The following is a 12,578-nucleotide window of genomic DNA, read 5'->3' on the forward strand; positions in this document are numbered from 1 at the left end:
GTGAAAACAACTTCAAAGCAAGCTAATAAAATTATGGTAAAAAATTAAAGAAAACCATGCTTACAGAATAAAGGATATGATGATACTATCTCATTAAATAGAGAATAAACATATGAAGACAGAAATTTTAAAAAGGAACCAAATTAAAATTCCACTGTTGAAAAGTAAAACAATTTAAATAAAATTCACTAGAATGGTCAACAATGGATTTGAATTCTAAGAAAAGAATCACTGATGTGCAAATAGATTTGTTACCAGAGACAGCAGGTGTCCCAGTTCCTGTCTTGACTTGGAAGAAAGATTTCAACCAAGAGACAGAACAAAGATAGCAGAGAGAACTTTATTGAAAGGAAATACAGTGTAAAGAGCTTATTGTAAAAATAGGTATGCCTCAAGGGAGGATCCGGCTGATCCTACAGGAAAACTGCCCCAACGGTGTCTGCACAGTTTTATCATGTTGGACTTCTTCAAATTCCTGCCTCGTCTCAAGTCTCTGCCTTATTTCTTTGTCTAGTTTTTCCAGCTCCTGTCTTAAGTCCCTACCTTTTCCCCCACCTAGGTTGTGGGACCCTCCTTTACTGTTGGTTAATGCACATGCAAGGGCCAGTGATCAAGATGAATTCTGCCTGATGGTGATCCGGCTCATTATCGCCACCCCAGGAAGGTTGTATAGTGGTTAAATCTCTACCTATTGCACACACAGATTTCTTCAGAATTTCCTTCTCTGACTTAATCTGTACTTATGGTGCCAGGTTTTTCTTAGGAAGGTCCCTTTTGTCCTTCTTATCAGCAAAAGCATGTAGCTGACAAGATTCTGACATCTTAATTGCAGAGTGAACAAGGTGTTTTGGGTTATTTCTTTCTGCATAGGTACCTCCTCTCCTTTCTACCCACATTTGACTGAGTGCCCACCCACTCCAGCATTAGAGATGCTAGTAATATGCAAATTTTTGGTGGTCCCTTGGGTGTGAGCCTTCACAGACTTTTCCTTTCTCACAGGCTTCTTTCTCCTGCTCACGTCTGTTTATCTGCTTACTCAAACAGATTGATAGAGATTAAGAACAGAAAAAAAAGAATGAAGAAAAATGAAGAGAGCCATAAAGATATGTAGAAAACCATTACGTGTGCCAACATACCCCTAATGAAAGCATCAGAGGAGAGAAGAGAGAAAAATGAGCAGAAAAGAGCTAAAAAAATTCAAAGAAATAATGACCAATACGTCTTAAGTTTTATGAAAATCATTAATCTATATATCCAGGAAACACAATGAACTCCAAGTAGAATCAACACCCAGAACTACAAATAGAGCCACATCCAGGAACATTGTAGTAGAAATGTTGGAAGACAAAGAGAAAAACCTTGAAAGTGCCAAGAGAAAAACAATTCAATACAAACAAGAGAATCACAATAAGATCAACAGTTGACTTCTGATCATAAATAATGGTGACCAGAGGCAGTAGGATGACATGAAAATGCTAAAAGTAAAACAGTCAACTAAAATTATTACATGTAGTAAAACTATTTTTCAAAAAAATGGAGGTAAAATAAAGACATTTAGATTAATAAAAGTTTAGACTTTTTATTACTAGAAAACATTCTTTTCAAGAAATATTGGCCGTGTGTGGTGGCTCACGCCTCTAATCTCGGCACTTTGGGAGGCCGAGGCAGGCAGATCACGAGGTCAGGAGATAGAGACCATCCTGGCCAACATGGTGAAACCCTACCTCTACTAAAAACAACACAAAAATTAGCCAGGCGTGGTGGCGGGCGCCTGTAGTCCCAGCTACTCGGGAGGCTGAGGCAGGAGAATGGGGTAAACCAGGGAGGCAGAGCTTGCAGTGAGCCAAGATCGTGCCACTGCACTCCAGTCTGGGAGAAAAAAAAAAACTCTGTCAAAAAAAAAAAAAAAAAAAAGAAATAAATAAAAAAAAGAAATATTAAAGAAAATTCTTCACAAAGTGAGTGATACCAGACAGAATTTGAATCCACACACCAAATAACAAAGAATACCTCTAAAAGTAATTAGGTAATTATGTAGGTGATACTAATGTATATTTATTCTCCTTTCTTCACTCAATTGATTTAAAGTGCAATTATATAAATCATTATGAGCACTTGAGCACTACTGGAACTATAATGCATAGAAATGTGATAAATTTGACAATAATAACACAAAGGAGGCAGGTGTAAGCAAAGCTATAGCAGGATGATGAAATAATACCAGATTATAATTTGAATATACAGGAACAAATGAAGAGATCCAGAAAAGATTACTGAGACTACTAAATCAACAAATTCTATAAATAAGTATTTTTCTCCTATTATCATCAGCTATTTTTTTAAATGATACCATGTAATGGCTATAGCAATATATTGTGGATTTTTAACATACATAGGCATAATATTCATAAAATAATAGCATAAAAAGTATAAAAGTAGTATATATGACAATAATGATTCTGTATCTAATTGAATTAAGTTATAAATCTAGTAGATTCTAGTAAGTTAATATATATATTGTGAGCTCTACAGTAACAACTAAAAAAAACTTTGAAACATTTCAAAAAACTGTTAAGGAAATAAAAATGTTACACCAGAATACATTCAATTCATGCCAAAGAAGGCAGTAAAAGAGCAACAGAGGAACAAAAAGAAAAGATATAAGATATATAGAAAACATTAAGTAAAATGTTTGATGTAAAGCCAACAATATCAATAATAACATTAAATGTGAAGGAATTAAACAATCCGATAAAATTTAGAGATTGTCAAACTGGATTTAGAAAAGAAAGATTCAACTAATGCTGTCTACAAGAGAGGCATTTTAGATTTAAAGCTAAAAATAGTTGTAAGTAAAAAGTTAGGAAAGATGTATGATGCAAACAATAATCACAACAAAGCCAAAGTGGTTATACTAATATCAGACAAAATAGACTTTATGTGAAAAAGTGCCACTAGAAATAAAAAAAATGACATCTCACAATGTCAACAGTATCATTCTATCAGGAATCCATAACAATGATAAACATATATGTACCTAATAACAGAGTCCCAAAATACATGAAGCAAGAGTCAAAAACTGACAGTAATGTAGGAGAATATAGACAATCCAACAATAACGGAGACTCCAGTGCCCCACTTTAAATAATGAACAGTGAAACTGCATCTGGTTAAGAAGAAAATAGAATCTAATTTGAAAATCCCTATAAACTAACTAGACCTAACAGACATCTAATAACAACCAAAGCTGACTATACATTATTCTCAAGTAAAAAGAACATTTTCCAGGCTAGACAATATTCTGGGCCATAAAATATGCCTTAATAAGTGTAAAAGAATTGAACGCACATGAAATATGCTGTCTAACCACAATATGACTAAGTAAAAAAAAATCAGTAACAGAAAAATATTAGGGAATTTTTAAATATCTCAAAATTAAACACACACCAAAAATAACCAATGTGTCCAAGATGAATTCAAAAGGGTCTTTAGAAAATGCACTGATATGATGGCTGGGGATAGTGGCTCATGCCTGTAATCCCAGTACTTTGGGAGGCCAAGGTGGGCAGATCACCTGAGATCAAGAGCTTGAGAGCAGTCTGCCAAACATGGCAAAACCCTATCTCTACTAAAAATACAAAAATTAGCCAGGTATGATGGCAGGTGCCTGTAATCCCAGCTACTCAGGAGGCTGAGGCAGGATAATCGCTTGAACCCGGGAGGCAGAGGTTGCAGTGAGCCAAGATCACACCACTGCACTCCAGCCTGGGTGACACAGCAAGACCGTGTCTCAAAAAAAAAGAAAAAAAAAGAAAAAAGAAAATGCCCTGAGATGAATAATAATCTATACAACACATCAAAATTTATGAGACATGGATAGTACAGTGCTTAGAGAGAAAATTGTAGCTGAAGCCCTCCTATTAAATAAGAACAACGAAAAATTTCCCATTAAACACACTGAAAAAATAAGAGCAAACTAAACCTGAAACAAGAAGATAGAAGGAAATAATAAAACCTAGAGCAGATATTAATGAAATCGAGAATAGAAAATCACATATAAAAAGTATAAAAACAAAAGTTCATTGTTTTCAAAGATCAACATAATTAACAAACCTTTATCTAGATTGGGCAAGAAAAAATAAATAATATTCACATTTTTTTAAGGCAGGGATGAACATTGGGATCAAGCTTATAGAAATGCAGTGCATGATAAGGAAATAATATAAACTACTGTATGCCAACAAATTAATTATCATGGATGAAATGGGCAAGTTACCAGAAAGACACAAACTACATAAACTGACACAAAAAGAAATAAACAATCTGAATAGGGTATAATAAAAGAAGGGATAAAATAAGTAGCTTAATAGGCTATACAAAAAGAAGAGATGAAATAAATGACTTTAAAACTTCCCAGGAAGAGAAGCCCAAGAAGAGATGATTTTGCTGGTGAACTCTACCAAACATTTAAAGAAGAATTAATAATGTTTCTGAAATGACATCATCAAGATTTTGGAATAGAAGATTCTCCGGCATGACTTTCCCCACAAAAACACAACTAGAAATGATTCAAAGACAGGAACACTACTCTGAATTCAGATGGACTCACGAGAGTAATGGAGAAATCCTCTGGGCTCACAGAATCAAGAGAAGCAATGACCCTTCAGAGAAATGTACTTTCAGGCTGTGTTACTTCCTCCCTCAAGCTGGCATATGCCATTAACAGAATTTTGCTAGATCCAGTGTTCTGAGGTGAGAGGAGAGAATTGAAGGTGGAGGTTTACCTTCCTACTAGGATGAGAATTTTCACAGGAATACCACACTAGTTGCATCCCATGGGAACCACTGGAAGGGATGGAAGGGCTGAACTATCTGAAGTATATTGAGGACACAGTGACTGGCATGTGGGTCTTGGCAGCTGCTCTGCACTTCAATCAGCAGGGACACCACGTGGAAGAGACGACAGGAAAGCTCAAATCCCTGGCCGAATTTTCCACAAAACCCAGGGGTTTGTGTGGAGTGTTCCTTTGGTCTGTAGAAAACTAAATAGCTAGGATTAAGTTCCAGTGCCCACTTGAGTGTTCCCCAGACCAGAAAACAATGGAAGGGCAGCAACTGAGTTTTAATGCAGCATTTATTTTCCAGTGCTCACTATAAGTCTTTCTGACACTGATGAAAAAAAAAAAAAAATGGCAGGGCAGTGATGTAGCTCCAGAGCAGTGTTGAAGTTCCAATATTCACTGTAAGTGATGGGAAACAATGGCAAGGCAGATGGGGAAACAATGGCAAGACAATTAGTTAGCTCTAGTGCAGGGTTTTACCTCTAGAATTCGTTGTAAGTGTCCCCCACTTCACCCCCGAATGACTATGACAACAGGCTAGCATTTAACTTGCAGCACTAAGTAGTAAAGTTCTAGGATGACCCAAAATGCCTACAAAACCTGAAAAATGTTGCTGTTTTCTCAAATGTAGTGGTATAAATGTAAAAACACAAGGATTGTGAAAACTTGAAAATATGACACCACCAATAGGAATTAATAAAACTCCAGCAATACGCCCAGAAGGGTTGAGGACCCATACAATTTCTGACACAGTTCAGAGTAATTCTCTTTTAAAAATTCAGAGAAACGCAAGAAAATACAAATAAAAATCTAAAAATTTGGAGAACAACCCAGGAACAAAATGACAAATTTGATGAAGAAATTGAATTTTTTAAAAACAGAAATTGCATTAATAAACAATACAATTACCAAACTGAACAAAACTCATGAGAAAACTTTGACAGCAGGCATAATCAAACAGAGAAAAGCCAGCTTCAAAACAGAACAAATGAAATTAACCAACCAGAGGATTAAAAAGGAAAAAGAACTTAAAAGGATGAAAAAGATCTGTGAGAATTATGGGACACCATCAAGCAAACTAACTTCAGCACAATAGCGATTCCCAAAGGAACCAATAAGAGAGTAAAACGCTTGGAAAGCATATTTTTTAAAAATTATATTGGATAATTTCTAAAAACTGGGGAAAAACAACAGCATCCAGATATAGGAAGCTCAGAGATCACCTATCAAATTCAACTCAAAGAGGGATGTCCTAAAGCATATCATAATTCAATTAGCAAAAATCAAAGACAAAAAAGAATACTTGAAGCAGAGAAAGGAAGAAATACATCACATTCAAAAGAGCCTCAAGATGGCTTTCAGCTGATTTCTCAGCAGAGACACTGCACGTTAGGATGTTACGTTCAAAATGCTGAAGAAAAAAAAGCTGTCCACCAATAATACTGTATCTAGCAAAGTTTTCTTTCAAACAGAAGAGACGAAGACTTGTTCAAAAATAATTTTTTTCTTTTTTTTTTTTTTGAGACATAGTCTCGCTCTGTCGCCCAGGCTGGAGTGCAGTGGCGCGATCTCGGCTTACTGCAAGCTCTGCCTCCCGGGTTCACGCCATTCTCCTGCCTCTGTCTCCTGAGTAGCTGGGACTACAGGTGCCCACCACCACGCCCAGCAATTTTTTTTGTATTTTTAGTAGAGACGGGGTTTCACCGTGTTAGCCAGGATGGTCTCGATCTCCTGACCTCGTGGTCCGCCTGTCTCGGCCTCCCAAAGTACTGGGATTAGAGGCATGAGCCACTGAGCCCAGCCCAAAATTTTTTAAAACTGAAGGAATACATCATGTACCCAGAAAATCTGAGACAGGTCTCAGTTAATGTAGAAAGTTTGTTTTACTAAGGTTGAGGACACACCTGTGACACAGCCTCAGGAAGCCCTGATGACATGTGTCAAAGGTGGTCAGGGCACAGCTTGGTTTTGTATATTTTAGGGAGGCATGAGACATTAATCAATATATGTAAAAAGTACATTGGTTTGGTCTGGAAAGCTGGGACAACTTGAAGCAAAGGCAGGAAGACTCCAAGTGGGAGGGAGCTTCCAGGTCACAGGTAGGTAAGACACAAACAGTTGCATTCTTTTGAGTTTCTTGTTAGCCTTTCCAAGGAGGCAATCAGACATGCATCTATCCCAGTGAGTAGAGGGATAAATTTGAATAGAACGGAAGGCAGATTTGCCTTAAGCAGTTTCCAACTTGAGTTCTTCTCAGTGATTTTGGGCCCCAAGATATTTTCCTTTCATAACATCAACATCAAACCTGCATCATAAAAAATGCCAAAGGTAATTCTTCAACCCCCTCATACAAAAAGAGTGCTAACATGTAACAACAAAGACAAAATCTAGAGATATTAAATTTACTGGTAAAAGAAAGAAAATATACAAATTTAGAATATTTTAATAATGTAAATAGGGTAAGTAAACCACTTACATCTTAAATTTGAAGAGTAAAATACAAAACTATTGAAACAAAAATCATTACAAAAATTGAATAAGAAGAGTTAGGCAAAATAAAAAGATATAGATGAAAACATCAAAAAGTCAAAGTGGGGAGGTGGTGTCAATGTATATAGTTTGTGTATTTTACTCTTTTTCTTTGCAATTAAAGTTGAGTTATGATCTGTTTAAGTTGTTAAAACAATGAGATGATAATGTAAACCTCATGATAACCACAAAGCAAAAATCTAAAACAGATACACGAAAAATAAATAGTGCAAAATCAAATCATACCACCAGAGAAAATTACTTAATCACAAAGGAAAATAGTAAGACAAAAAGAAAGGATCTGCAAAATAACCAAAAAACATGTAAAAAATGGCAGTAGTAAACAATCACCTATCAATAATAACCTTGAATGTAAATATATTAAATTTTCTCATTTAATGACATAGAGTGGTGGAATTGATTTCAAAAAAAAGAACTATATGCAGTCAACAAGAAACCCATTTCATCTATAAAGATATGCACAGACTAAAACAGGATAAATTTAAAAAGATATTTCATGCAAATAGAAATTTTAAAAACAACAGGAGTAGCTCCACTTATATCAGATAAAATAGACTTCAATAAGGAACGGTAATTAGAACAAAGAGGCCGTTATAGAATGAAAAAGGAAACAATGGTGTAAGAGGGCATAACAACTGTAAATAAATTTGCATCTAACACTGGAGCATCCAAATATATAAAACAAATACTAATAGACCTAAGGAGACAGACTGGCTACAATATAATAACATTAGGGGACTTCAACATCCCACTTTCAGCAATGAACAGATCACCTAAGCAGAAAATCAACAAATTTTGGAGTTAAACTGCACGCTAGACCAAATGAACATAACCGAAATTTATAGAGCATTTCATCCAACAGCTCCAGTATACACATTTTCTCATCAGCACATGGAATATTCTCCAAAACAGGCCATATGTTATGCTACAAAACAAGTCAACAATTTTTTTAAAAGACTAAATCATGTCTAGCATCTTTTCTGACCACAACAGAATAAACTAGAAATCAATAACAAAATGAATGTTGGAAACTGTACAAATTTATGAAAATTAAGCAACATGTTCTTGAACAGTAAATGGATCAATGAAGAAATTACACAGGGAATTTAAAAATACATTGAGACAAACAAAAAGGAAATTGCAATATACCAAACCTACGGGATACAGTAAAAACAGCTGTAAGAGGGAAATGTATAGCAATAAATGCCTACATCAAAAAGTAGAAAGACTTCCTATCCATACACCTCAAGGAACTAGAAAAGCAAAAACCAACCAAGCCTAAATTAGCATAAGGAAAGAAGTAGTAAAAATAAGAGCAGGACTAGATGAAATTGAGACTTAAATAATGACACAAAATAAAAAACCAAAGATTTAGTTTTTTAAAAAGCTAACAAAATGACAATTCTTGAGCTCGACATAAAAAGAGAGAAGAACCAACTAAATAAAATCAAAGACGAGAAAGGAGACATTAAAAATGAAATACGAATGATCATTAGAGGCTAATGCGCAGGACTATACCCCAACAAATAGGAAAACCTAGAACATAAATTTCTGGACACATAGAAACTACCAAAATTTAACCATGAAGAAACAGAAAATCTGAACAAATCATAAATGAGTAATAAGACTGAAATAGGGGTCTGGTGTGGTGGCTTATGCCTGTAATCCTGACACTTGGAAGGCCAAGGCAGGAAGATGGCTTGAGGCCAACAGTTTAAGACCAGCATGGGCAACATAGCAAAGCCCTGTCTCTACAAAAAATAAAAAATTAGCTGTGCATGGTGGCATATGCCTGTAATCCCAGCGACTCAGAAGGCTGAGGAAAGAAGACTTTATAATCCCAGGAGTTCAAGGCTGTAGTGAACTATGATTATGCCATGTACTCCAGCACGGGCAGCAGAGCAAGATCCTGTCAAAAAAATGAAAATAATAATAACAATAATAATAATGAAAGCCTGAAACAAGAATAAAAGGCCTCCAATCAGAGCAAATCCCAGGACCTGATGGCTTTACTGCTGGATGATACTAAAAACTTACAGAAGAGATAGTATCAATTCTACTCAATCTCTTCCAAAAATTGAAGAGGAGTTAATACTTCCAAACTCATTCTGCAAGACCAGCATGACTGTGATATCAAAAGCAGACAAGTAAACAACAACAATGACAACAAAAGAAAACTACTAGGTCCTAAAGTCTGATGAACATAGGTGCAAAAAATTCTCAGCAAAATACTAGCAAATTGAATTCACCGATACATTTAAAAAAAATCATTCACCATGAACAAGTGGGATTCATCCCAGGGATGCAATGATAGTTGAATATGTACATACCAATACACATACATTGCATTAACAGAACTGATATGGTTTGGCTGTGTCCCCACCTGTATGAGTCCGTTTTCATAAAGACATACGGCCGGCTGGGAAATTTACAATAGAAAGAGGTTTAATTGAACTTACAGTTCCATGTGGCTGGGGAAGCCTCACAATCATGGTGGAAGGCAAGGAGGAGCAAATCACATCTTACATAGACGGCAGCAGGCAAAGAGAGAGAACTTGTGCAGAGGAACTCCTCTCTTCTTTTGATTTTTCCATATATTTACTTTTTATCAAATTTGTTAATGTTAGAGAGTTCTTGTACTGCCAAACCATGCCTGAGAATACAAACAAATGGTACAATGAACAGCCTCATCTACCTATCATACAGGATATTAAAACTCGATTCATGTACATTTTGATATTTTCACAATCTTTTTAAAAGTTGTGACAAGAGTTGGAGTTTAAATCTGCTGCAAGTCTTCAGATTTCGAGTACAGTATTGCCTTTACATAAGACCTCCACTTATTCATCTCTGTTCATTCTTCAGTAACATAACCCCCAACAAAATTTTGCTGGGAAAAAATGCATACTTTTCATGGAAAATACACAGTTCAACAATGAAGAGACTATTTTGTAAGGTTTTAGTTCCCAAATAAAGTGTTCAGGTTACCAAGAATTCCATTTCTGATTTAATCATTCAACCTCCCCTTGGTTGGCTCACTCAAACACACTAGAAGGCAGGCATCATGCCTGCCACTTCAAATATCAATATTATTTCCTATATGTGGGTGGCAAGTCCCATCAGGACATACTGTAACCCTCCTTGGAGTCCAATTCCTGCACGACACTTTCATCAAGACTAAACTCCTATCTGAAAATGCTCCCACATCAAAATAGTTTTACTCACCCACTTGCTTCACTCTTGCCAGTAGCAAGTCTGCAACTCATGCATTTGGCAAAGGGACTTCTTATAGAGAAACCCAGACTCTGCATCAAGTGGTCACATTACCACTTTCAGATATTTCTATTAAACGGAAGATACAAAACTAGGAAACTGCCAGACTATCTCATTAGGTGGAAACTCTTCTGTAATCCTGGGTAGCTTCCTCGAGTCCCTTTAAAGGACCCAAAACTACTGTTAATAGGTATTTTAAGCTGTAATCACTAAAACCAGAAGTGCTACATCACCTGTCTTTCGCCCTGACTCTCCAATGAACATAAAGACGCCAAAAGGTTGAAAACAAAGCCAAGCTTGCTGGGACAATCACTGCATCTATAGAACAGCCAATACTTTGAAAATCTGGGCACAAGTATATAAGGAATTCTTAAACATCATCCACAATCCGTGACACTTAAATGAGTTTTAGCTGAGGTTTTGCTCATGTTGCTCTGAATTTGTAAGGATAGATCAGTGAACCCCTTAGCCTCACCAGAAAGCATATTCTTCCCACTGCAGTTTACTATACAATTAGACCTAATTAGATGAGGCATTAGCAGCACCTGATGTAGAGCCTCCAGCATCCACTACCGTTTACATCAAAGGCTTTTTGGTTCCACCCTGAGGATTGGCAAACTCACGACATTTCACAATCCTAAGGCATACTTCAGGTTACTTACTTAACCAGGCAATATGCTCTGTCAAAGAACTTATTTAAGGTTAAAGCAAAAAGGCCTTAATGTAGAACAAAAATCGCTAGCCAGCACACAGAGGGAGCCGCCCGCCCCGCCGCGCACTCCGCGGAGACCCCGCGGGGCTGAGGCTTCGCGGCTGCCGGCAGCATGAGCGCAGAGCCGGCCTCCACCCGAGCTAGGAGCCCCGCGGGCCGCGCCCGCCACCGGCTCCACCCATCCGGGTCCAGGAGGCCGAGGCCATGGCCGCGGTAGACGAGCGGAGCCTGCACAACTTCTTTGCCAACTGGGACAAGAAGAAGAAGGAGCGGAGCAACCAGGCGGCGAGTTCCGAGGGCGCAGCCGGCAGGGCGGCGGGAGCAGTGGAGCCGCCGGGGGTGTAGCGGACGGCGGGCAGCGAGCGGGAACCCGGCTGGGTCAAGGCAGCACAGCAACCGCGGGGGCTGTGGACCCAGGGGCCGCCACCAAGGCTGTGAAGAAGGACGAAGATGAATGGAAAGGATTGGAGCAAAAAGAGGTTGATTACAGCGGCCTGAGGGTTCAGGCAATGCAAATAAGTGAAAAGGAAGAAGATAATGAAGAGACAAGGTCCAGGTGATAACTGGAAAGAAGGTGGAGATGGTGGTGGTATAGAAAAATCTTCAGGTCCCTGGAATAAAACAGTTCCAGTACAAGCACCTCCTGCTCCAGTAATTGTTACAGAAACCCCAGAACTGGCAATGACTACTGGTGTGTGTAGGCCCCCTGGGGCCAGGGTAACCACAACAAGGAAAACACCACAAGGACCACCAGAAATCTACAGTGATACACAGTTCCCATCCCTGCAGTCAACAGCCAAGCATGTAGAAAGCCAGCCGGAAGGATAAAGAAATGGAGAAGAGATTTGAAGTAATAAGACACAAAAATAGAGGTAGGGATGAGGTTTCAAAAAACCAGGTCCTTAAACTTCAGCTAGACGGCCACTATGCTGTGCCTAAAAACCAGAAAAGAAGCCACTCACAATACAATTAAGGAATGGCCTTTGCTAACCCTTCTGAGATAACTAGAATACACCTAACCACGACGAACAGCCATTCATCGTCTGATCTCTGCTGGATCTTCATACAGAGATGCAGATCAATTTCATGACTGGCCCTATTTCACTGTGGAAGTTAAAGTGTCATGGCTGCTTTATGCATATTGGATTTAGGAGAATTTTCATTGTTATATAAATATGTGAACTACTTTCAACAGTGTTCCT

General features: G+C 37.8%; 1 pseudogene; it reads left to right on the forward strand.

Annotated features, from left to right (window-relative positions):
* The first annotated feature begins 11,580 nt into the window (after positions 1–11,580).
* Positions 11,581–12,349, forward strand: LOC112619539 (annotated as a pseudogene).
* Positions 12,350–12,578: the final 229 nt, after the last annotated feature.

This window comes from Theropithecus gelada, chromosome 2, assembly GCF_003255815.1.
Source record: "Theropithecus gelada isolate Dixy chromosome 2, Tgel_1.0, whole genome shotgun sequence".
Lineage (NCBI taxonomy): Eukaryota > Metazoa > Chordata > Mammalia > Primates > Cercopithecidae > Theropithecus > Theropithecus gelada.